The sequence below is a fragment of the Siniperca chuatsi genome, linkage group LG7, assembly GCF_020085105.1.
Source record: "Siniperca chuatsi isolate FFG_IHB_CAS linkage group LG7, ASM2008510v1, whole genome shotgun sequence".
Taxonomy (NCBI): domain Eukaryota; kingdom Metazoa; phylum Chordata; class Actinopteri; order Centrarchiformes; family Sinipercidae; genus Siniperca; species Siniperca chuatsi.
In genome coordinates this window covers 16070194-16095434 of record NC_058048.1, presented here as the reverse complement: position 1 = coordinate 16095434, position 25241 = coordinate 16070194, and the positions used below count along the sequence as shown (strand labels likewise).

The window sequence follows — 25241 nt, the reverse complement described above, 5'->3', positions numbered from 1 at the left end:
ATCCTCCTGTGCCCATGCTGCGAGCTAATAGATCTAATAGAGCTAATTGACCTGATAGACCTAACAGCCCCGCACAGGCCTGTACAGACTTAATCCTTCTGTTTACTTTCAACAAGGGCTCATGCCATCTACTAAGACAATCAGATCTCTCTCTTTACAACCTTCATGACAATCAAAAGAAGAAATGCAAAAGAAGCCTGTACACAGATAGAGAAACTAACATTAAGGCCATTCTCATGAGTTTTTGCTAATGCAAAACAAACAAGAGAATCTACAGTGTCAAAACATTTAAAATCATGCCCATACTGCATTGTGTGAAATGAATGAGTATAATTTATCCTAAATTCTGAATTTATAGCCTTGTGTTATTGTTGCCACAGTAGCATGCAGATTTCTTTGACTTCTTGTAATTTAGTAGCAAGGCAGAAACATTAAAGACAATACAATTACTTAATTTACCAACTAAATTCTTTGCAGCAAACAGACATGCCAGATGCATGACATCAGATTTCTATTTTTTCACATAAAGCATAAAATACAATGAAACCATTAGTTTTGTACAAAAAACAGTAAAAAAGTTGTTTTATTTTGTACCATCTATCTCCCAGTCTAATGTTTTATACTTTAACTATCTATAGCATCACTTTCCTAACCAATGCCCCTGTATAAATTATTAAACAGAAAAGAGATGAGTTATTGCCATCACCTACAGCAGCTCTAATAAACATATACCATCTTTTTAGTTATAAAACTGATAACATTAGCAATCTTGATAAAAAAGTGTTTTAAGCAAACAGACAATTTTCATCAGCCATGAACTATCTTATGATTTTACCCTTGACTTAACATTCAGTATGCAATCTACCCAAATAGCAGGTGTGTCACAGGTACGTCACATTTGAAATTAACAAATTAAAGTTAGATGATGTGTGTTGCAGTTGTTATTCAACCTACTGCAGAGGTGTTAATGTTCTGTTGTTAGTCAGCTTGATTACCTAATGGAATTGCTCTGGCTTATGGTTTCATAGTCTCTTACGGTATTGTCTGTTCTTTTCTGGTTTTTGTCCAGTACTAAATGCCATGACGTCATCTCATTACAAAATCCAGCCTGTGCTACCGTCATTACTCATTGTTTAAAGTAGTCCTGTGTTCAAGCCATGTGACGGTAACGTATTGACCTTTTCTTCCGCGCCAGTGGGGATATGAAAGGGGGAAGTGAGACATTGAATGTGATTGAAGTGCAGCCAACAGAGAGCGACAGGATCGAGTATTTCCCCCAACAAGCTGGTCTAATCTGCTGGTTGGACCAGGTCAAGGGATTAAACGGGTGCTGTTCAGCAGCCATCCTGTCTGACCTCAATACACTTAACCTGGCCCAGTCCTTAAGACATGTCTACCTGTTTAGAAGTAGATGGGTAAAGCTACAAAAAGATGCAGGAGCCAAGCCTGATATTTAACTTAATTAATATAAGGCACAGTTGGGGGTGCAGTAAAATATTTGTATTTATTTCTAATCTTTGGAATGTTGTACAGTGTTTATTTTATGGATACATTTCAAATTATATTTTTTATATCAGTTAAACCCCCTGTAGCAACCCAGCAACTTGGTTCAACTCTGAGCTTTGTACCAAACAAAATGTAGACTACTACAAGAACTAAAAACAAGTAACTCATTGTAGTAAGTACTAATACAGTTATCTTTTGGGGCTAATATTAATGTCTAAACCATTGTTATATTTATAGAGACACTACATGTGACTTAATATCATAAAAACAAGAACATGAGAAATCATTAGCTTGTACTTTCTGAAATGTGCAACCTGTAAATTGACTCATGTACAGTTTAGTTTGATTTTAACTTGCCACCTTGAGGCACACTATATATCTTTAAAAGGAGATTGGGCTGTATTGCTTTGGAGCTCTGGAGCTAAACCAAGTTATGTGAATAATGCATCGATCCCAGCCTTACAGTATCACAGTCCACTGTTACGCTCTGCATGACTGAACACAAACCCAGTGAACTTGGAAGTCTCTGCTAACACTCCCGGGAGAGATTATCCACTCTTCTGAGCCCTCTTTCAAACGCAATGTCCTAACCAAGGACGACCACTGAAATAGGCAGACATATGACTTGAGAACCTGCGAGCACGCCCTTGTGGGAGATGGCAGCATCTGACGGGCTTTAATGTGGACCATGTGCCCTCAGAGGGCAGAAGAGTGATGAGCTGATCCTGGTCTTCATGAGCAACTACAATTGACAATTTCCTCAAGTATGCGTGAGATGCACACAGAGAGGGGTTGGTGCATGCAGCTAAAATCAAAGGTCAGCCTCCTCTCACATGGTGCACATACACTTGCATGCACACTCTATCTATCTATCTATCTATCTATCTATCTATCTATCTATCTATCTATCTATCTATCTATCTATCTATCTATCTATCTATCTATCTATCTATCTATCTATCTATCTATCTATCTATCTATCTATCTATCTATCTATCTATCTATCTATCTATCTATCTATCTATCTATCTATCTATCTATCTATCTATCTATCTATCTATCTATCTATCTATCTATCCATCTATGCTTAATGTAAGAAAAGAAAAGAAAATACTGGTTACAGCTAAGTTCTTGGTTGCTGAACCTTCCCACTTAAAACACACAAAAGCTGCCTCTGGTTACGGGCATTCATCCAAAGGATGACACTAAAGGATGGGTTCGGTTTCCACTTTTTCACTTGAGTAAAATTACAGGAAGCTTGAAGGTGGCCTACATTCACTACTTACAGTAAGAAGAAAAAAACTTAAAAGATTGTAATATCTTTACAGTACTGTATTTTGTGTGTGTAATATCTTTACAGTACTGTATGTTATTGTAATATCTTTACAGTACTGTATGTTAGAAATAAGCTTTTTCAGATTTATGAATGATCTCTTAATCGCACACTGTCTTACAATATGTTTTATCATAAGTTGCAACACCATCGATCAATGACATCTATGATACGCAGATCCAAGATAGAAGCAAGAAGACAACACTGCTGCGTATTCCCATGCAGTCACATGAAGTCTGCATTTGCCACACAGCAACACTGGCCTGGAGTTTGTGTCTATATATTTTGTGTGTTTATTAGCTTGCTCAGTCATGTCCAACAAATTCAGAAACTGGAGAAAAAATCTTAAATTCTTTTTTTTCATATATTTTATTCCAGCAATTTTCTGTTCAGTTTTTTAAAGCTCTGATAGGTTTTATTAGTTTGACAATAAATATGAAGCTACAGCCTGCAGCTGGTTAGCTTAGCCTACCATAAAGACTGGAAACAGGGGGAAACAGCTAGCCTGGCTCTATTTAAAAAAAAAAAATTAAAACCAAAGTAAAAACGCCAATTGCAGTTTTATCGGGGTTATGTGCCGGACTATTTCTTGGCTGGGTGCAGTGACATCCTGAAAGTTCCCGGGCAACCAGCAGAGACTCCATGATGGTAACAATCTTCCCATCTAACTCTCAGCAAGCAAGTGAATAAGCGTATTTCCCAAAATGTCGAAACCATTTCTTTAATCTCATAATGTGTTTTCACCTACTAGAGCTAAACATATACTCAAACTACAGTAACCTGCCTATTACGTAATGTGAGGGTGAGTGGAAAAGTATAGCAGAACAATGTGTGTCTGTTTATAAGTGAATGTGCCCATGGTATGCACACGTGTATTACAAGGTGAACTGTATCCAAAAAAGAGCCTATGTTTGTTCCTCTCTCAGTGCTAATAAGCAATAGTAGCTTGGAAATCCTAGACGGCCCCGCGATCACCAGTCTGCCTCTCTCTCTTACAAGGGATTAAGTTGTCAGGTTACATTGAACTCTGAGCGCCCTCCACCCAGACAAAACCGTCTTAAGGTGCAGGCCGTCCAGTTATTTATAACTCTGTTGGCGAAGCACTCTCTACAGCCCACTCCAGCGCATAGACATGTATGGGCCTCTGTGTTCTGCTTTATTATGTGGAGTCAAGGGGAACACATTACAGTGGTTGTGTTTGTGAGTGTGTTTCTATCTATGCAATTTTGCATATTGTAAAATTGTGTGATACTGTATCTACATGTTTCAGTCTGTGTGTGTGTGTGTGTGTGTGTCTTTGTGTGTGCCCACTAACTGTCTGGCCACTACTGGTCAGACTTTCCAAAGAATTACATAATGGGCCTTCAGTGAAGAGCACCAGACTGACAAGAGCACCTTTACTGACGTCACCACTCACACACACACACACACACACACACACACACACACACACACACACACACACACACACACACACACACACACACACACACACACACACACACACACACACACGCGCGCGTGCAGACACAGACACACACACACACACACACACACACGGTGAATTAGGAGGGCAGGGTGCAGGCAGCAGATTGCAGACACACAATACCAATCCTCTTTCCTTTTGTTACACTATCCTACGTTCAACTCTCACTGCCTTTCTCACTTTCTCTCTCTCTTTCGCCTCACATCCCACCTATCTGGAACTACCATCTATTTTGGGAGCTCGGTGCTGGCCAAGTATCGGCTGCAATGTGTAGAACACATCACGGGTAGGGGCCCCGTTGAGTCAGGATGTTCTGGCTTAAGCACAGTGGTAAGTGGGTGTAGGCTACTTTGCATAATCTCTCAATCCCTGGCTGTACATTAGTTTCAAATCAGATTTTGAACCATGCACATTTAATGACATTTTCATCTTTGATTTAGCATTAGAGAACTATAATGTTAGATATGCAGGGTTAAAAATCTGACTTTTGGTGCAAATCCAACCTCTGCTCAACTTCCTTTTTTTGACTCGTCTTTGACTGGAATTTCACCTGTGTGTTTCCACATTCAAAACATTCATGAAAAACAAGATTCATTTGCTTTGGGTTAATACGAAGCCTGAGCAATTTTTGCAGAGATGGGTGCCAGTAATGTGCTCCTTACACTGTAGGTCATATGATTTATGGTCATGTCGATTACACAGTTAAATATGACAAAAAGCTCAGAAGACAGTTATTGACTGTTTCAATAAATTGCTTTATTCATTGTTCATTTATCAAAGCTGGGCAGCCCCCCATAAAACAGCTGCATGAGACAAAATATAAAACCATGGTGATAAATTCCCTCCATTTAAAATGAGACTGTACAACCACGAAGAAAGACAGCATGAGAAAAACCAGACCTAACCACATTTCAGCTGCTGACATTTCTACAATTACTCGTGATTTCTACAATTCTCATGAGTGAATTGCTGACATTTTTGTGCATTTCACAAATTTTTCTACATCAAACAAGTGAATACTCCGATTAAATCAATGAGTTTATTTCCAAAGTATTTCCAGAAAACAGGGAAAACCCTCTGGAGTCAGTGAATACAATGAGCATGTTTTATTTATAGTAATATAACTTTATTCAGTGTTGGAAGAAGCACTCAGAACTTTTATTTAAGTAAAACTAGTAATACCACAGTGTAGAAATAGGCTGTTAATAGTAAAAGTCGGGGACCAAGCGGTAGAAAATGGATGGATGGATGGATAGTAAAAGTCTGCATTCAAAATTTTACTTAAGTAAAAGTAGAAAAGTATTAGCATCAAAATATACTTAAAGTTCCCTAAGTAAAAGTACTCATCATGCAGTATGGCCCATTTCAGAATCATATATATTATATTATTGGTTTGTAATTATTGCTGCATTAATGTGTAAGCATCACTAATACTGCGGCTGGTAAAGGTGGCACTAATTTGAATTTCTCTATATACTGCTGGGTAGCTTGTGAAGTTTTATCTTAACACATTAATAAATATGTCATTGTTTATTTGTTGATTATATTTTGCACTACTAATCTGAATCTGCAAAGTAAAGTAACTAAAGCTTTAAAATGAATGTAGCGGGGTCAAAAGTACAATGTTGGCTTCCAAATAGTAAAGTAGTAATAGTAGTAGTAATGTACAAGTATCTCAAAAGAGTATTTAAGTACAGTATTGTATGAGTAAATGTACTTAGTTAATTTCCACCACTGACTTTATTTATATATCATGTATGGCTTTCACACAGTATCTCAAACTGAAAATTACTCATATTTTCAGTGATTTACAGATGTACATAGACTTTCACTGAAAAATCACTTTACGTGTAAAGAGGTTGCATTATAGTTTTATTTCTTACATCTTTTTGTTGTATTTGCGTGTATAAATATTGAAATGATATTTTTTTTACAACCTTGAACTGTTCTAAAATTAATATTTGGAGTGATTATCACTAAAGATTTGTAAATGTTTATGGGCGCCTGTGTCACTTTTCTTGTGTTTTGAGTTCCTCACAGCTTTCTACTTTGTTTAATTAACAAGAAGATAAGTCAGACTTCCAGGTGTAGCTGAGTTTGTGCTGAAAATTTACCAAAATTAACCTGGACTCCATACATTTAAGCATTTTAGCTGGCACCCAGTTATGTCTCTTCTATTGCTACACTTACTTACCAGGAATGAGACAGTGATTCTTCTTTGCAAGTCTCTGTTTTTACTTCATGTGTTTCACAGTAGAAAATATATATATTATTTAGTTTTCAAATCAAAGACTACAGCTGTTGTCTAGACAGTGCATTTTGTTATATTTAGCTCTGTGGGTTGTGTAATGGCCCCTGAAATTCTAGTTTTTCGAGAATGAAGAGTATTTCAACGGCTCCAAGCACCATAGTGCTGTATGTCTGTATCAGCTGAAGAGAAGAAGTATTTCTCCCTTCAGCAAACCATTGCTCTGCCAGTGATATTTTTTTCTTGGTTCCTGCGTGAAACACTGAAACTGAAGTCCCTTCATTTTTAATAAAACTGAGTGTGATAGTCATGCATTTTGTTTTCATGAGGTGACATTACACCCTGGGACCTCATTAAAATATAAGTGGAAGGAGACCATTCTTTTACTTATGCCTACACCTAATTTAGAAAAATTTAAATCCAAATTGCTGGTTCCTGACAGATTTAAGCACACATGGACAAAATTCTATTCACCAGATTTTAAATGCCCTAAAGCATCTGCCACAGATAAATCCAGACTTTTCATATCTTATAACATACTACGTGAAGGACAAAATACAGTATAGTTGGCTCACCATACGATGATATTCTTATACCATCAAAAGTGACAGCAGCTGAGAGCTGGAGAGTATTACATTCCACCTTTAATACATACTCCCATAATCACATTTGATTTTGTCTCTCGCATTAAAAAACGAGTTAAGTAAATCCTTTTTTGAGTGGAACAGTAGCGTCTACTCTTTTGTAAACTTTATCACCATGCACCACTACAGATCTGCAGGATTAGTTAACATCAGGGGAAACCTGATGACGACACCAAATAAGGCTATTTATCAGCAGGAGCAGCCCAGGTATATATTTGGGTGTCGTTGATACTTAAAAAAAAAGGATTTGATTGATTGCTTTTGTTATTGATTGCTTTGTTATTTTCTAATCTATGTTTTCTATATCAATGTCTTGACAGACGATGAATGCCTGTTTCCGTCTTGATGAAAGACTACGTAAACACCAGGGACAATGATGGAAATAAGTCCAGGAAACTATCGTCCTATCCTTGACAGGTAAATATATTAGAAGGTTGTCAGTAAACTAAAACCAGAACCAAATACGAAATCCACTAATTGATACCTCGTTCCAATAATGTTATTTAATAATACAAGAAATATATAAGCAAAATACGTGTTTAGTAAAATTTAAGATTAAACTTAAGTTAGGCACCACTCACAATCACATAGTATTTCAATATTTATTGATGATTACACAATAACAACAATTTGCTTAAAACACATTCCACTTGATTGATTATCATGAGTCATTTGTAATAGATTAAACATTTCTACATTTTGTGTAATCAGATTGTATGTTGATTAGTGCATTAATGTGATGTGTGTATGTGTGTGTGTGTGTGTGTGATATCTGCAGATTGAGGTCCTGCTTTCCTTGGACCACAAGATACACTTTTCCCTCCAGGGCTAAAGGTCACGGAGGATTGTGGGAGCACGCACGCCACAGGCTGCGGTTGCGTCACCACCAGTATTGAGTCAGGTGCACTCCCAAGGATCTCACTGCCAGCTGTCGTCGAGGCAGGGATAATCTGCCTAAGCAGCTTTCACATGATTTTACCCACAGGGAAGAATTTAGGAGAGGTTTGTAAACCTCTTCAGACCTGGCCTTGGAGCTTCTTCCTGCTTTGACTTAAGAGGTGAACAAGGGCTGTGCAGCAGACACCACACCAGAGAATACTTCAGTTTAAAAAAACTCTCAGCTCATTTGCAATTTATTCATTCCTGCACACACACACACACACACACACACACACACACACACACGCACACACACACACACACACTAATCTAAAACTTATCTGAAAATCTAGGATATGTGCAACTTGTCCATTAGCGCTTTGTTCTTTGACTTTCTATTTCAAAGCTAAAACCCATCGCCTATCACAGCTGGGTTGCCTATCACTCCATTAGCCATTACATTGAAGGCAAGAGATAAGGAACATAGATCAGCTCTTATATAGATGTCCGGAGGGAGAATGTCTCTACAGCAGATAGAGAGTAGATTTATCTTCCTGAAAAGACTGTTGGAAATTTCTGTGACCTTCTCTGTGAGGGTCAGAGGAACTTGAACAGATGAAGTTAATCTAGGGGTCAAAGTCAGCAGCCTGATGTCTATACATGCTGTGTAAATATGTGACTGGTATGACATATTCCAAAGGGCACCGGCAACCCTATCCTTGTAAGAAAAACTGTCTCACTGAGTCTTCTGTGTCAACGCAAAACTCTGACTTTTGGTATTTGATAGCACTGCAGATAAAAATATTAAATGGTTTGTTTTTGGAAATAAAGACATAATTTACTTATGTAAGACTTAAATCTAAGTGAAATCCCCACTTATATTCACACTTCAATTGACTTTGGAGTTGCTTGGAGTTGCAGGTTAAAGTTAAAAGAAAAAACAATTTTCAGGTTGAAAAAAAAACGTAAGACAACAGCATGGACATAATGTTGTCATAACCATTTAAAATGAACAACAATCTAGTGAAAAGTTGGCTACTTACTTTCAAAATTATTTCTTTTTGTCTTTACAGATGTGAAAAAAATTATAGCAAGTACTTTTTTCTCAACCTCTTTCTGGCTTTCTTATCTCTTACTGAGTTCAAGCAGCCCCTCAACAGCTAGGAGAGATTAAAGCCTGCAAAAACATTTTTTGTAATAATAAGAGCTTTCTTATAGTGTGTGACTGCAACATATGTACAAAAGAAATTATACTGCTTTACTTCCAATTTTAAATGCTTTCGACTTAATAATAAGTGTTATGCTGTAAAATAACTGAGCTAATACTGAATATATTATGATTGATGGCGTGTAGGTTGACTCAGTCCTCCTTTGATGATGCTCCTCCATCTCTGTTTGCAGCAGCTGTCTGTTCACCTCGTTCTGTGATGCTGTTCTGCTTGCTCACCCTGCACAGCTGGCACAGCAGCTGGCACAGACACAGGTACAGGCCACCCAGGTCTTACAGCACGGGTGTGGCACATCTGGAAAGAGGGAGGAAGAGAGGGGTGGATGCGCGCGCACACACGCACACACACAAATTCAAATATATGCTACCAGAAAGCAAAATGGCCCCATCCTGTTAATCAGGGTCAGGTAGATTCATCTTACTGCAGGTGCTTCTTCTCCAAGCCTCATGCATCCCTCCTTCCACAATCTCATAATTAACTCACAGGCCGATTCCCTGGGAGTGGATCAGGCAGGCGAGTCACTGACCTGAAACCTACACAACACACAAGGTCAAGGTGTGACCCCTATATGCACTTTCATGGTGCATTAATGCAGGCACTGGCAGTGCTACCTGAAGAGGATGTACAGGAGCGTGGAATAATCCCGTGTTGGTGTTTCCCGTGTGTGTGTGTGTGCGTGTCACTGGAGTGATGGAGGATTGTGGGGGTGGAGGGGGATGAGGAAGAGGTCTGCCAAGCATAAGGACAGAGAGGTAAAGAGGAGCAGACAAGAAGATAAGGAGATTGGGACACAGACAGGGAGCTAGGAGCCAGACCACGTTAAAAGGTAGTCGAAAAAGAAGACGATGAACTTCAGGCAGGCTGAGGAGGGAGGCTGCCCAGTTCTTGTTCCATCTGCGGTGTTAAGATCTCGAGGAGTGAGAGAAGGCAACAGAGAGCATGTGTGCAAGGGAGAGTAAGCCGGGGCATCTGGTTTTGTTAAGGCCCCAGAACATTCCTTCCCTCTGTTCGACTCCGGCTGGTAGCTTTTAAAGGGACACGTTCGCTCTCATAGCCTGCTCTGGGCATTGCCCCCTCGCTTGAAGTTCGATTTATGACTGCTGAGGCTGACTGTGCTCTTCTGCATGACACTCAGGGTTGTTACAGAAGAGAAATGTTATATGTCTTTTATGACACAGAGGAATAAAAGCAGAAGCATGTTGATGACAGGCATGACTACTATCCACTGTCACCACTAATTGGATTTTTCTAAAAATGTATTAGTATCAAAAATACTATCAATATAGACATTAAGAGAATGATTTTTAGCCTTCAAGTTTATTAGCTTTGACTGTGATTGCTGATCTACTGAGCTCCCAGCATTAGTGGACAGCTTCTAAACTCCTTCAGACGTTTGTGTTTATCATTGAAAGGCTATCTTCAAGTTAAATTTCACTGGAAAATCTTGAATTGTTAAAAATCCATTTCAGATGTTTGTTTCTCCTTTAAATTTTAATGAGGAGTCATATGTCAAGCCTTTTGAATGTGACTGCTGATACTCGACTAAAACATGTTTTTGGGATGATGCAAGCCAGGTGAAACTTACAATTGTGCCAACACTGTAGAGCAACATTATGATAACATATCATTAAAAATAACCACTAAACTGCGCAGCTATCATGAAAACTAACCCAAAATGACAGAGACAGAGTTCACAGTCCCATGACGCAATGCTTTTGTTACATGATACAGCAGGTGTCATGGTATGAATCTCAACACATGAACATGCCGCATAAGTAACAGGGTTTTCATGCAGTGACGGACTATGCTTATTATTTTATATGATGATCAGAGGCTGGATTTAATTCCAAGATCACCCTCATGTCATTCCTGGGAATGGATGGGTCTTCAGTGCAGGAAAGGGCCGACCACAACAGTTCTTCAGCTGGCAGCTTTAGCTGGTACATGAGGACATAAAGCTTGCCAGTGAAGAACTGCTGTAGGTCAGCCAACGAGCACCCTATACCCAACATGCACCCTATACATACCATAACCTGAAGAAAAATATGGACAATCCTGAAAGTGACATTTTGAAGCGTCGATCTCAATTTGCTGCTTGCTGCCATCTGTGATGGTAACTGAGGCTAATAGGCAATGAAGCAAACACATTCCTAATCATACTCCTGTTAAAGTCTTAATACGTCCCTAATGAAACAGTCATTTTCAAAATCACCATCAAGGCACAAATTAGCGAGTTAAATAAGTTGTTGAGGCCATAAGTTCTTCTGACAAAAATTAATGACTTATCAGAGAAAATTTGCAGTTGGAGATTTTTTGGAAACAGCATCTAGCAACCATTATATGTGCTCCATCTTAAGGCGCTTCCACATTGGCTTCAGCTTTTGGCTATGATGGTTGCCGCTTGGCACACACACACACACACACACACACACGCGCGCGCACACACGCGCACACACGCGCACACACACACGCACACACACACACACACACATACTCCTTTCTGGGCTGGCTTTAAAGGGAACTTGTTGTGGGAGAGAGGTGAGGAGCTAGAAAGAAAAGATACCAGAGAGGAAAAACTTTATTACATTCTTTCGTCATTATTTGTGAATACTGCGGTTTACAATGTGTTTAAATGTGTGTGCGCGTAGAAACAAACTAGCTGCGTGTGCATAACGGCGTGGAGGCTAGCCTGCATCACACATGCCAGCCTACTGTTTTAACATTCCCTCTGTTTTTGCTATAATTGAATACAGAAGTCTTTGCTAGCTATATAGCTTGGCCTCTGGTTACAGCCCGGACCTCCTGATAGAAAACAGCTCTTGTCCTGTGGGGCAGTTCAGTTTTCAGCAGCCATACGGGCCTGAATGAAGGAATTTTCCTTGCAGTTTAGACACTTCCACTCCCTTGGGTGTGTGACTGCTTCACTGACACGTCAAGTATTTTGTTATTTCACCTTGAGAAAACCCCACAAATTTCCATCCCAGTGAATGTCAGTTTAATAAATTTTGGTAGAAGGATGAAGCCCTTAAGAGTAACTACACAGGGCCAATCTGGTCCATCATCTTCTTTGCTATGAAATAGTTTTGAAGGTTTAACCATGGCCCAATTGAGTGTTAGAAATCAAAAGTGACAAGAAAACCCTTTATGTGATGTGCCACTTTAACATTCCCTTTCCGCTGGCCACTGTGTAATACTTACGAGTAGCCCAGGATTTGTCTTGCCTGGCTTCCATTCAGCTGGCCTGACTTCAACTATTGCAGTCAGTCAGTCTGAAAAGCCTTTCCCTAGCAGCATATTCTTTCACAGTTCAAGGACAGGACTTTGGGCAAACTAGCTCTCAGCAGCACTGCGAACCCAGCAACCCCTGGAAACTCAACGAACCCCACGCTGCTCTGAACAACAGTGGAAAGCTCTGGACTGCAGAGACACACACACAAACACACCCTCTCGATGTGACCGAATGGTCTACTTCCACTGAGACAAGTATTATGAATGAGCTTGATCTTGTACTAAATCCAGAGGGATCCATTGTGGGTGTGTAATACTGGAGATGAGATCCAGGGCAAAGGCTCCTCCTTTGTGAGTAGATTTGTAAAGAAGCACCCGAAAGCTCCATTGGCCTTTGTTACCAGTGAGGAGATAAGTTTCTTCTGGTGTTCGACAGATTGTATTTAAACTGAGAAGAAGATGACATTTTTACGGAGAGAGAGGTGAACAGATAAAAGAAGAGACAGAAAAGGATGGTGAAAAGAGAACAGCAAACCATAACAAGGTCAGAGATCAGTACTGCTACAATAAAACAAACTGGTGACCATGTAACAACCCCAATATGACACAGGATGAACAACAAGCCTGCCTCTGGCCAAATAGCACAATCTGGCAACTTGTCTGTTCAGCTCAAAACATGTTGTGCAACCAAAGAAGCTTAATATTTAGAGTCAAATTGCTCGCTAACCCAAGCTAGTAGAAATATCTGCTGCACACGGAAGAATCTGAGTAAAGTTGTAGCATTAGCTAGAAATGTGACACTCCAGAGGGTAAGATGATGAGAGTCTATTTTCGACTGAGAAACACACACACACACACACACACACACACACACACACACTTTCACACATTTTGACACCTTTTGTCATTACCAGGTTATAAGCTTATCCCTGCTCTGTGTATTATGTGTTAATTGTAATTATTTTCATATTGACTATATGAAATTAATTTACATCTTGATTATAAACCAATTACATCCATTGGTTGGTTTTTCACATAGCATAAAAAATTCAGTTGTGCCTCTGGCGAATTAAAAAGCTTGTTGTGACAGAAGGCTGCAGTTTTTTCCCTCTAAATGTAATTTCAACCCCTATTATTTCTTAGCTATGTTCTTCCTCTGCTCATGATATGTTAAGCATGCACACTTCACGCACACAGAGGCCATCCCAGAGTGGAGAACACAGTGTACCAGAGGAGTGATTTATTACACAGAGCTGACGATTCCCAGGACAATTACAGCCAGCCTAAGCAACAGGCTGAAAATGGCTCCTCGGAGTGTGTATGCACAAACAGAGAAACACACAAGAAGCACACAGTGTATGTGTGTATGAGTGATTCAAGCACAGTTGGCAGTGCGCAAGCAATAACTTAAGTCATTGAGAACAAGGCCTACTGTCCCCAAATGGAGTCATTATTCTTAGGTTGCACATGCACAGAGAAACTTCCCATATATGTTTGTATTTCAGGTGTTCAGCTTTTCCTAAGGCAGCACAGTGGCTGCTCAGGAACCAGATTAACTAAATATCTGTTAAGCTCCAAAAGTAAAGACAAACCTCTGAAACACAAACAAAAACTAGGCCAAACGGTGTGTTTAGTGGTGATGGGGATGAGGTGGTGGTTAACTTGGGGTTAGGATGAGGGCAAATGTTAAAACTGAAGTGAGGTTTGACTAAAGTAACACTTTAACCAAAGTGTTCTAAAATGCAAAGTCACTGTGAAACATAAAGTACGACCTACTGACACTTTGCAAAACAACACGTATCAATATACCTTCATACAGAAAGTGATTTGACTTCACACAGAGAGCGCTTCCTCTTGGGGATTGGGAACAACCTCATTTGTTTCCAGTGCAACCTAGCTTGTTACGTGGCGGCCGCCGGTTTGGTTTGAGCTGTAATGATCTTTCTCAGTAAATTTGACTGATATCTAAGTGCTGAAGTATGATTAAAAAAAACCCCCATAGAGAATGGAGAATGGATTAAATCTATGAACGCTTGCCAATAACAATATATCCCAGAGGGCTGTGCAGGGAATGACTTGGCCAACACGAAAGAATGGGAAGCCCCATGAATCATTCCAAGAATGCCATTTCTTATCCAAAAAAAAAATCGATTGCAAAAAATGCATCTAGTCCGTATTTTGACTCAGTTTCAGTGTCATGGGAATAAGTGGTAATATCAGCTTCTCCTGCAGCATGAGAAAGCAAAAAGCTAACATGGGGATACACACAAGATTTAAGCTAGATTGCATGCTGTATGGGCTAATACTACAGTTGAGCATACTGTAGTCGTTTTCTATATGGGCAGGATAATCTTACATATGTGCTTGCTGTGTTATGAGGATGAGAGCAGCTTTGCAACATATTCTGGCAAGCCTCTTATCTGTCTTCCAAAGGCCTCAACAATATCTATTTCACAAGGAGTATCACCCAGCCCTTGTCTTTTTTAGTATCGCAGTAATCTAAAATATTTTCCCTTGAAAACCGCGAGCTTGGCAGAACAGCCAATGCTAGTGTTATTATAGCAACCTTACGGCACACCCCAGAGTAGTTAGATCAATAACAGCATAACAATCGCACATATCCAAGTTCAGTTTGTCACGTATCAAACTGATCTCCATTATAACAGAAAAAACTATTAATACATAAAATGAATTTGTTGTATTTGTAGGGATCCAGTTCTCTGGCATTAGGTTTTCCCACCCATAATGTACATGGGAACTTGTATTAATACAACGACAAGTCCCAAAACACTTGCTGTTTTTAAAGAAAGCTACCATTTATTGCCTAGCAAAAATTATAAACGTCAATGTAGGCTATAAAAATAATCCAAAATGCGTTCACTGGGATTTGTTTTAGAATTTGCCTATAATCTATAGCATCAATAATGACTTTACCAGTAAAATAGATTATGTAAATGAATATCTAAAAATAATTTCTCTATCAAGCCACCTTCAGCTCAATCTATAAAAATGCTTCTTTTGCTTCAGCATTCTGCAAGATTGGTCACATATGCTGCACAAAGACATGACCATCAATGCGAGTGTTTTGGTTCTGATAACCAGCTCATTTACAGTTAAATATCACTCTGATTTATTCTTCACTTCTGATCACACTGGAAACCGTGCAGCACTTGTTCAATCAACTGTGTCATTTGCATTCACTTGTCATCAAAGATCCATGTTTGTATTAATCTTACTTTGAGATTGTATAAACAATTAATGGCCACATTAAACTTTAAATTATGCTTCTTGCAAGTGGACAACTAGTGTGATTATTAAAATTCTATACTTTTGCAATCCTCGGATTGCACATCAGTATGTGCACATGTTTGGACACTATCATGTTTACACTGATAGCGTTGTGTGCCATTGTCCCAATTTCAGCTGGTCTGCACTCGATCATATGTGCACACCCAACCCCCATAATCCTTTACCCAAGGCCATGACAAATTGCTTTCAAGTCAAGAGTGGATCAATATATTTGCTGGTGCTTTCCTCCTACAGCCTTGAATGGGATTAGTGAGAAGAAGGGGAATCAATTTCAAGAGACATATTCATACACACAAACACAGACACACAAGCAAACATTGCTGAAGAGTAATTCTGGTGGAGAGGCATGCTAACACTAGCACTCTGTCAGAGTAGGTTCATCACTTGTACTGCTTGCTTCTCAAAATGATGAAGATAGGGGGTACAAGCTGGAATTGACTGAGACCCTGATAGAGCGATAATGTGTATGCATGAGGTACGTGAGCGAGCAAATGTATGCATGCAATGGGAGATGGGGGTGGGGAGTCCACGCCCTGTTTTACAGAAGCGCCACCAGCTCTCACAACACACTCACGCCATGTGAATTACAGTATGAGGGAGTGTGTGTGTGAGTGCACATACATGTGCAGGAGCCCCGTGCATCTATATTGTATAATCTCTATTTGTGCTCACGGCTGCTTTTTATTTGGATATGAATAAATGATTCTAAATGAAACCGGTTACAGCTGGAAGTGGAAGAACAACTTCCAGTGGTAGAAAACAGGAATAAGGCATTCTTTAAACGTGGACTGACGCCCCGTAAAAAGGCTGTTCCTCATAAGAGGTTTTGTCTAGCACAGCTGTTCCCCTGGTAGGAAACATCCAGTAATGTCCCAAAGTGCAGTAATAAGAGGTTTTCTTCTAATTTGAGGGTCGAAGCTGGAGGGTTGGGGGTGAAGGAGAGGGATACAGAGAAAGACAGCAGTAAGGGTGGGGCCCATGAAACATGGCATAAACAAGTGACTCAGCGCCACATACACACACAAAAAACTTGTATCTCAACAAGGCATTTCTGCTCCAAAAATACACATTCAAATAGAACAACCTGACAGCAATTATACCAGTCATTATCCACACACGTGAGAAATTTTGCAGGCCCCTTTGATCCATTGAGCACAGCTTGCTAATGCACTTCCTTCATGTGCATGATGGTATTTGCTTAAGGAAAAGGTGATGTCAATTGGCAGGAAGTCAGCAGGTGGGAAAAGGAAGAGGAAATGACCCTTCCAGTAAAGTCCTGCACAGCGTCTAACAGGTTTTTATACTGAGCATCTGGAGCCAGGAATGCATGGTGTGTGTTTGTGTAGGAAGAGAGGGAGATGTGGTGCTATCTGCCTCAGTGATGTCATGAAGTGAGAAGCAGACAACCTGGTCCTGGTGTTCCCACCATGCACAGATGCACAGACAATGACGCAGCATGACTCTGAAACTGCGGACGTGTGTGTGTGTGTCTGATGCAAGCTCCCTGTGAAGGACACAGAGAGTGTCAAATTTTCTACACACACACACACACACAGTGAGAGAGATCAAATCATCCTTTGGAAAATATAACTGAACAGGATGGAGAAAGAAAGCTCTGGAGACAGTGAGATACAGAAACATAGGAGTGGAAGTAGGGGTGTGAACACTGGGTAAAGGGGCCCAACATAAAGAAAAGATTTGTGTGCTTCATCTGGCTGTCATCTCCCTTCCTACCACTGGGAAGAAGTGTGTCAAAGAATACATTGTCTCTCTCATTTGTGTCCATCCCTTGCTCTTCCTATATGCCCCTGTAGGCCCCACAAATATTCTCTCTCTCTCTCTCTCTCTCATATATATATATATATATATATATATCCTTTGTCATCCTCCCCCTCTTACTAGCAGTTTAGTTAGGCTAAAAGTGCTGAAAGACTGGAAATGCCTGTAGGGCAAATGAAGTTGCAGCTGCCCATGCGTGGTACGAATCCCAGAGAATCTCCTCAGCATCATCCCTTCACCCCACCTATCCTCCCTCAAGAGAAGGAGAAAAAAGACACAGATGGCTGAAACATGCCATAGACCATCTCCTTTCTGACCAATGTCATTTTCTTCACAAAAGATTAATAAGAAATAATAAAACTATGATTTTATGAACATGTGAAACATACTGGTGTCCCAATACAAGTTTGCTCTGTGAGGTGCCTGTTCCAGCTGAAGAAAAAAAGTCCTCCACTCCCTCATCTGTCTTTACGTGTGTGGTTTCCAGGGTTTCCCACAAGATTTTTTTTTGCCAAGATCATTTCCAGACCAATTTAGCTATGATGATGGCTGAAACATTAATCACACTCATCAGATATATGGTATTTGCTTTGTTAAATAGCACTTCTGCTCTTTGCTCTTTTCCCCTGAAGGTTAAACCTGCATTAACTGATTTTTTTGCCCACTCAGAAAAAAATTATCACCTTTCAGTTGATATGACGCACTTGTTGTTGCAAATAGTTTCGTAGTAACACATCCAGCAGATATGGAGGAACATTATCATTCATTTGGAGTCGTGTTTGGATCCACCTTACGAATGTAAGTCTAATATTCACTCACTTTTAGCTCGTTTTTTGGTCCCCACCAACTCCAGAGGGAAATATCTCTTTAGCTGCTAAATGCTCCTCCACATCCACCAGCTAATGGCTAACTGTGTCTGTCTGCTGTTTGGTGCTGAGCAGGTAGTGTAGTTGGTTCATAGTTTATTTTTTACTGAAATGCGGCCAAAAATGACACTATGAGCAGTGAAAGTGAACCACAAAAGTAAAATTGTGGGGCTTAAAACCAAACCCCTTTCAGGTACAATTTGTCATGTGAACCTTTTGTTAATACAGAAATGTTGGTTATAGTTGTTTTAATATTTTATTTCAGAAAATTGTATTTATTTTTGATGATATGAAGTGGTCTTTGTTTCAGGCAAGGGTATTCATGGCTTCTGTCCTGCTGCTCTCTTTTTTGAGGTCCACTCCAAACTTAGGGTGACTCAACAGAGGAAAGGGTCAAAGAGGAGTAATATGCCAAAGCCAAACACTCACCTTGGTTTAAGAAAGTGAAAGTTACCCTATTTTAAGTCCTTTCTACATCTATCAATAAAAATGTTGCTGTGATTAATGTCTTTGCACCAGACAGTTTACCTTATAATTTACTCAGCCAACCATATTAAGTTGATTTGACCACTGCCTTTAACATTTGTGTGGAGACAAAAATTTACTTCATGCTGTCGTCTCTAGCTGCAGATCAGCACCCATAAAAGGGTTACCACGCTAATCTGGGTGGGTACCACAATGCAGAGGTCGTAATTTAGTTTATTGGTTCCTGGTTTTATGAGCTAAATTTCTAATTAGATTGAAAAGGATTAAAAAGAATCTATTGCACTGACAGAAGATGAAATGATGAGCTGATGACAGTTTGGTTGGTCAATGAAAAACTGTGGCAAGTGGAGGTTAACTGCCATCACACTCCACTGAACAGGGTGTGTATGTGTGTGTAGGGGGCATGGCCGGGGTATGTTAGACTAAAAGTGTGTATCTGTGAGTGAGTGTGTTTCCTGCCGTTCTGGCCCCAGCTGTACCCAGATGGCCTGAGAGCACAGTGTGCTAAGCTAACAGAGATGAGACAGAGACATTCACCCTGAGTTACTGAGCTGGAAGAACACTGTGGTCTGACACACATAATAATACAATTCCACATTTCATCCACAGAAGTCACATCTTATAAAATATCCTCTATTACACTGTACAAGTGTTTAGTGAATACATTAGATACGACATGATGTTAGTATCCAACAGCTTTAATTATTAAATAAAGCCTGTGCTAATTGAGTAGGTTACCACATGACTAGATTGAGGTAATTACTGATGCATTTACTCAAGTAAAACCATCTTACTTCTTACGTCTTGAGTTTAAATGGTCTTTATTTTAAGTTACTCATGTCCTGAAGTTCCCTGGTTTTCTGGTCATTTTTTCCTGTCATCTCATAAAGAGTAATAATGCATGCAAAGAGGTTAAAATTAAAAGTTATGTCAAAGAATTAAACAAAGCTGTGTCACTGTGTTAAAGCACACCAGCTAGTTAATATTTTTGTATCCTCCTGTGTTTCTTTCTTTAGTTCATATGCATTACAAGTACTTAAATAATGTAGTCACAAGCTAACAATTGCAGCAGCTTTTTGGATGTTAATTGGTTAATCTGTCTATTGTTTAATTTTAAAAATCTTTTAGTTTATAAAATGCTGAAAAAAAAAAATACCTATAACGGTAATCCACTCATTTGAGAAGCAGAAACCAGCAAATATTTGACTTTTTTCCTCAATTAAATTACTTAAACAAAAAATCGATAAGCAGAATTGTATTGAATTGAATTAATTCCCTGTCAATTGACTGAAGCTCATTCTTCATCAGTATACTGCATACGGAAAGACATCATGGCAAGTATAACAGTACAAGACGGTGCAACACAAGTGTAGTTAGTATACTGAATAACACCAGTGTAGTCCACACTAAAGAAGCCATCTTATACTCATCACAAATCTTTCTGTCTGCAGCACCCTGATGAAGATGAAGACTTGGTCAAGTAAACTTCAACCTAATAAATTATTTGTACCAGAGTGTTTGGAATATGTAGCTACCTTTCTTTACTACTTTCTCCCTTTAGCCCGTCCATTGCCCATCAGTCGTCTCCCCTTCTCCCCCATCATTCCTACACTCATCTTTCATGAGCTTCGTTAAGCTCTCTTCTTCTGCCTTCCTTTCATTTTCCCCCATCTCTCTTTCACCTCTGTGATCTATTTTGTCCTTTAATATCCTCTTCCTTGCTCTACCTTCATTTTATCACCTTTCTCTCCTCTTTATCCTGCTCCGCTCTCTCTGTGTCTTTAGGTTGGTCAGTTCAGCAAGGCCGAGTTACATTCCTGGAATGCCTGCTACATATGGTCCACATTCCAGCCGGTCTGCCGAGAGGCCCACCGCTCCTCACCGCTGGTCCTGCAGAGATCAGCCCAAAGCTGAGCGTGCTACGGCATTGCTCCAGCCTGCCTAAAATAATCTCAACACTTAGCTCAGCCTGTGCCTGCATGAGGCTAGACCTTATTAAGCCTCACAAACTCAGAACTAAAGGTCCAACCAGAGCCTACAATGATGTTTCATTTAGCTCTCTTCTGAGGAATCTGAGGCCGAGCCGCAGACAAAACAGGCCAGGATCACTCTACCAAACTAGCACAGGTTAACTCATTATGCCTGTATTTAGCCGATAAAACTATTCTTTTGTTGTTAGAGAGATCTTTTCCAGTGGGCAGGCACACACAGTGCAACATGTGCTGTACATATGAGTATGGGCTGGTCTGGTAAACCACACGCAGCCCTGCTGTGGAGTGGTGACAATCTCTCTCCATATGAGGAAGTTACAATATAGTCTGGGACACAGTTGGAATACTGTTAGCGCTGCATCACCAACTACTATATCTCACCATGCTGCACACACCCACACACCCCTGTCCTGAGCATGTGCGTACATGCAAGCACAGACAGAGACTACATCTGTCTCTCCATCAGAGGAGACCATACACACACACACACACACCTACAACACCTGACAAGGAGCTTTGGTTGTCTAAACCAGACACAGTCACACATCCTTTCAACCCACTTCTAATTGTTATACTCGTTAACCTCTTTCAACTCGAATCAACTATATACAGATATTAGAAGTAACATTTTTCTTTTATTTCTCGCATTCAGAAAACCAACGTGGTATTCATCCTAAAGCGTGTAAAAAATTTGCCTAAGCTAGTCAAAGTTAGCTCTCTGAGGCTGTCTGGGTGTGGCTATAAAAATGTGCAACCTCACTGCAGCTACCGCATTTCCACCGCAGATCCTCCCCTCTTTGATTGGCCATCAATAACAGTCAATGTTCAGTCCCGCTCAGTTGCACCAAGTCACTTGATGTGTTGGTCATTCATAAGCCCAAGTTAGCAGAGGAGGAGGGACTCATCAAATGACACTTTAAAAAAAAAATTGATCAATGTCAGTAACTCTGGCGGGGCAAAACGGTTCCAGATCTTTCTGCGGTTATTTTGGACAGTTAAGTAAAAGGCCTGTCTGTCAGGCTAAACCCTTTCCAATCTGCCCACCCACAAATATACACACATTTGCATGAAATATGGCAAATACTCAAACACACACACACACACACACACACACACACACAAAGATAGATGCATTCATATGCACTCAAAATAACGACTTACAGGAAGACTTGACATTTGACTCTATTACAGGGCACAGGGTCACAAAATCGCTAGCACAAACTCAGAAAAAATCATATTCCAAAATCAGATTCCAATCTTTCTCCCCTCATACATGCCCTTTCTGTGTGTGTCTCTGTCTGGGGAGTGGCGCAATGGACGTCATTGCTGGACGGCTGTATTAATCACATCTAGTCACGCAGAGATAACGACTGTGCTGGCTAACCACTAACACACACATATGTATGTACATAGGTCAGTCCAGTGTGGCTAAACAATTGGAGCCCAGACAAAGCAAACACATGAATAAGATGACAAAGCGGGAAGGAGAGAAAGGGGGTGGAAAAGAGCCAATAGGGGGGTAACTTCTTAATGGTACAGAGTGGTACACTATACTGTACAGTGCGTAACAGCAAAATGTCAGTAGTGGTGGATAAAGATGTCATCTGAACAGCAATTCAACCGAGGATTCATAAAGTCATTAAATTCTTCACAAATCAACAGTAGTTACCATTGAGTCGCATGAATGTAGCTGAGGCTGCAGATTCAGATCCTTTTTTACTTAAAAATTGTGACATTTATGTGCCTGGATCAGATTTCATGCAGTTAGAATCTCTCTAAGTTCACTATGACAGTTCTAACAATAACTAACTATTTCACATCCTTTTTGCATACCAGTTTTTTAACACTCATAATGTGTCATTGTAACCAAAGTCAATGAGGCCTTGTAAATACATTATCACACTCCTGTATGTGAAACTAGTCCCAAAACAGCACTTCCTACATGGAGGGTGGGTGGGTGGGACATGTGCTGGGACTCCAACATTATTACCGCAGAGGTTAATTCTCTTAAAAAAAAAACAAACAAAAAAAAAACAAACAATCCAGGGCCTGGGTGTTCAAATGGTGGCATCCTGATAATCCAGATGTGTCTAGTGTCCCGGACTCTGTACAGCCTGCAGCATCATGTATAATTCACTATTCATACCCTAAGAGGGGGTGATTACAGCAGGCCGGGCACTCTTGAGATAAAGGGTAGGCAGTTTGGGAAGCTGAAGTGAGCCCTGTGCAACTAACAAGCGTTTCCAGAGCATCCCCAGCCCGAAAAGTGCATTTTCTTTGAGGCATCATGTAGAATTGGAGGAGGAATGGAGGGAAAAAAAGGACATTATTATTTTTGCAATTTAAACAAGTAACCCTGTCAGTACCGGGCAGGCCCTTGGAAAATAAGCAGCAGTGGGAGCCTCTTATGAATCCCTTAGAACTACAATCCAGGGGGAAAAAAAGGCAAGTCATCGGGCAACAGAAATGGCTGTGATTTGTACAAGGTCATGTTCTCCATCAGGAGCTTTTATGCCTTGCAAAGATCAGAGATGACAAGGTCTGAGCTGTCATTTGGCTGACACAGATGGGATGCAGGTGGAAAAAGCCACTGGTTGCTAAACAGAATGTGAAGACGGGGAGTTGCAGCTCAGCAGCCAGTCCTTATTGAGTTACAACCAGACTCAATGCGGTTTTCTACCAAAGACTTTGAGCTTTGGAATGTGAAATTTGATAAGTTGTCATATTTTAACCCATTGCCTTTCGTAATGTTGAAATCTTTAAATTGAGATTACATAAGCAAAGCTTCAACACTTCCTATAAATTACATAATCCCTGCCACTAGAATTCATAGAAAATGGGGGGCAGAGTACATACACTGTCTGAACTTGATGAGCACAGTGCAACAACCAGGGTGCCAGTAAAAAAGGCAAGCAAAAAACAAAACAAAACAGGCAAATAGAAAAAGCTTTGAGCTATAAAAACTACAATATCCACCAATGTCACATGGATACACTACTTAGTTGTCATTGGTGAAGTAGATATATATATATATATATATATATATATATATAATATTATACTGTTACAATAGAGCTGTAAGCATTCCACAGGTTGACTCAAATACAACCTCGACTTACCTCTACCAATTTAACACCTCTGTAGATTCCTGGAGGTAGATCCTGATGCCATGATCGAAAGTTGGTTAAAAGACAAGAAGATCTACTGTAGGCACCTGGAGATACTGATGGGGAAAAACAGCATAAGACAAGCTTGAAAGGGGAAATGAATGACGCGGAGGGAGAGACAGAGAGAAAGAGAAGAGGAGGAGGAGGAGGAGGAGGAGGAGGAGGAGGAAGAGGTGGGGGCAACTCTCCACATCCATGTTGCGCTACAAAGGGTGGGGCCTTGAGGAATTCACTCTATGTGCTTTCCTCTCGACTTAAAGCTTATCTTAATTAGACTATACAGGGTCAGTCTGCCCGTGCACTCAATTATGAGTTAGTGTGGTATAAACGCAGGAATGACTCCTCGATATTCTTTGACAAGTCGAGCAGACTACTGTAATATACACCCAACTCTTATATTCCGCTCCTTCCCTGCTGGATTCAGATTCATTCAAAGCCCAAACGTATGCTTTGGTAAAGACACACCCGACCATTGCATTCTAGTCATATTCTCGGACTGTATCATAGACAAATACAGAACATAAAGATTTTATATAGGCCTCAGGCGACCGACACACCACCTTCAGTACCAAATCATTCCGTTTCTTCTGTTTAGACTGACACTACATCTTAATAAAATGATAAAACCTGATAAAATGCCTTTGAGGTAACACCGTAGCACGCCTTCTCCTGAGGCCTTTAAATGTCACCTACGCTAAAAAGTTTGCAAAACGTATTTGGCAGTCGCACTTACTTTGGTTCAGGTAAATCCACTGGCTCCGCCGAGGCACTTATCAGTGAGGTTATAATATGTCAAATATGCGCAATTTGTGCCGTGCTTGGATGAGATTTGAGGATTATTAGGCTCTGTTCGGACTGTTTCCCCCACGCCCAGTTTGCCTGTGGCATTCGGCAGGGCTGGCTACTGTAAAGTTGCCACGTCCGTTACATTTCACAGACTTATGAAACCAAAACGACCTGCTAAGCAGCAAAAAAATAAAATAAAAAATACTCTACTTACTTCTTAACTGCGTAATAGTCCAATTAATCTAGGCTACTGCGAGGGATATAAGCCAAAAGGTGCGCACATCAAGATGGCAATACATTTGTT

The 25241-nt window shown here is 40.1% G+C and overlaps 1 long non-coding RNA gene across 2 annotated transcripts; it reads right to left on the bottom strand.

Annotated features, from left to right (window-relative positions):
* Positions 1-7806: 7806 nt before the first annotated feature.
* LOC122879259 lies at positions 7807-25144 on the bottom strand. 2 transcript variants are annotated; one of them, XR_006378666.1, is made up of 3 exons: positions 24885-25144; positions 24104-24207; positions 7807-23259 (listed from the first exon to the last, which is right to left on the bottom strand). It is a non-coding gene; the product is annotated as an uncharacterized LOC122879259 (long non-coding RNA). The 2 variants fall into 2 exon arrangements; XR_006378665.1 differs by lacking the exon at positions 24885-25144 and having other exon boundaries at positions 24104-24877.
* Between the last annotated feature and the right edge of the window lie 97 nt (positions 25145-25241).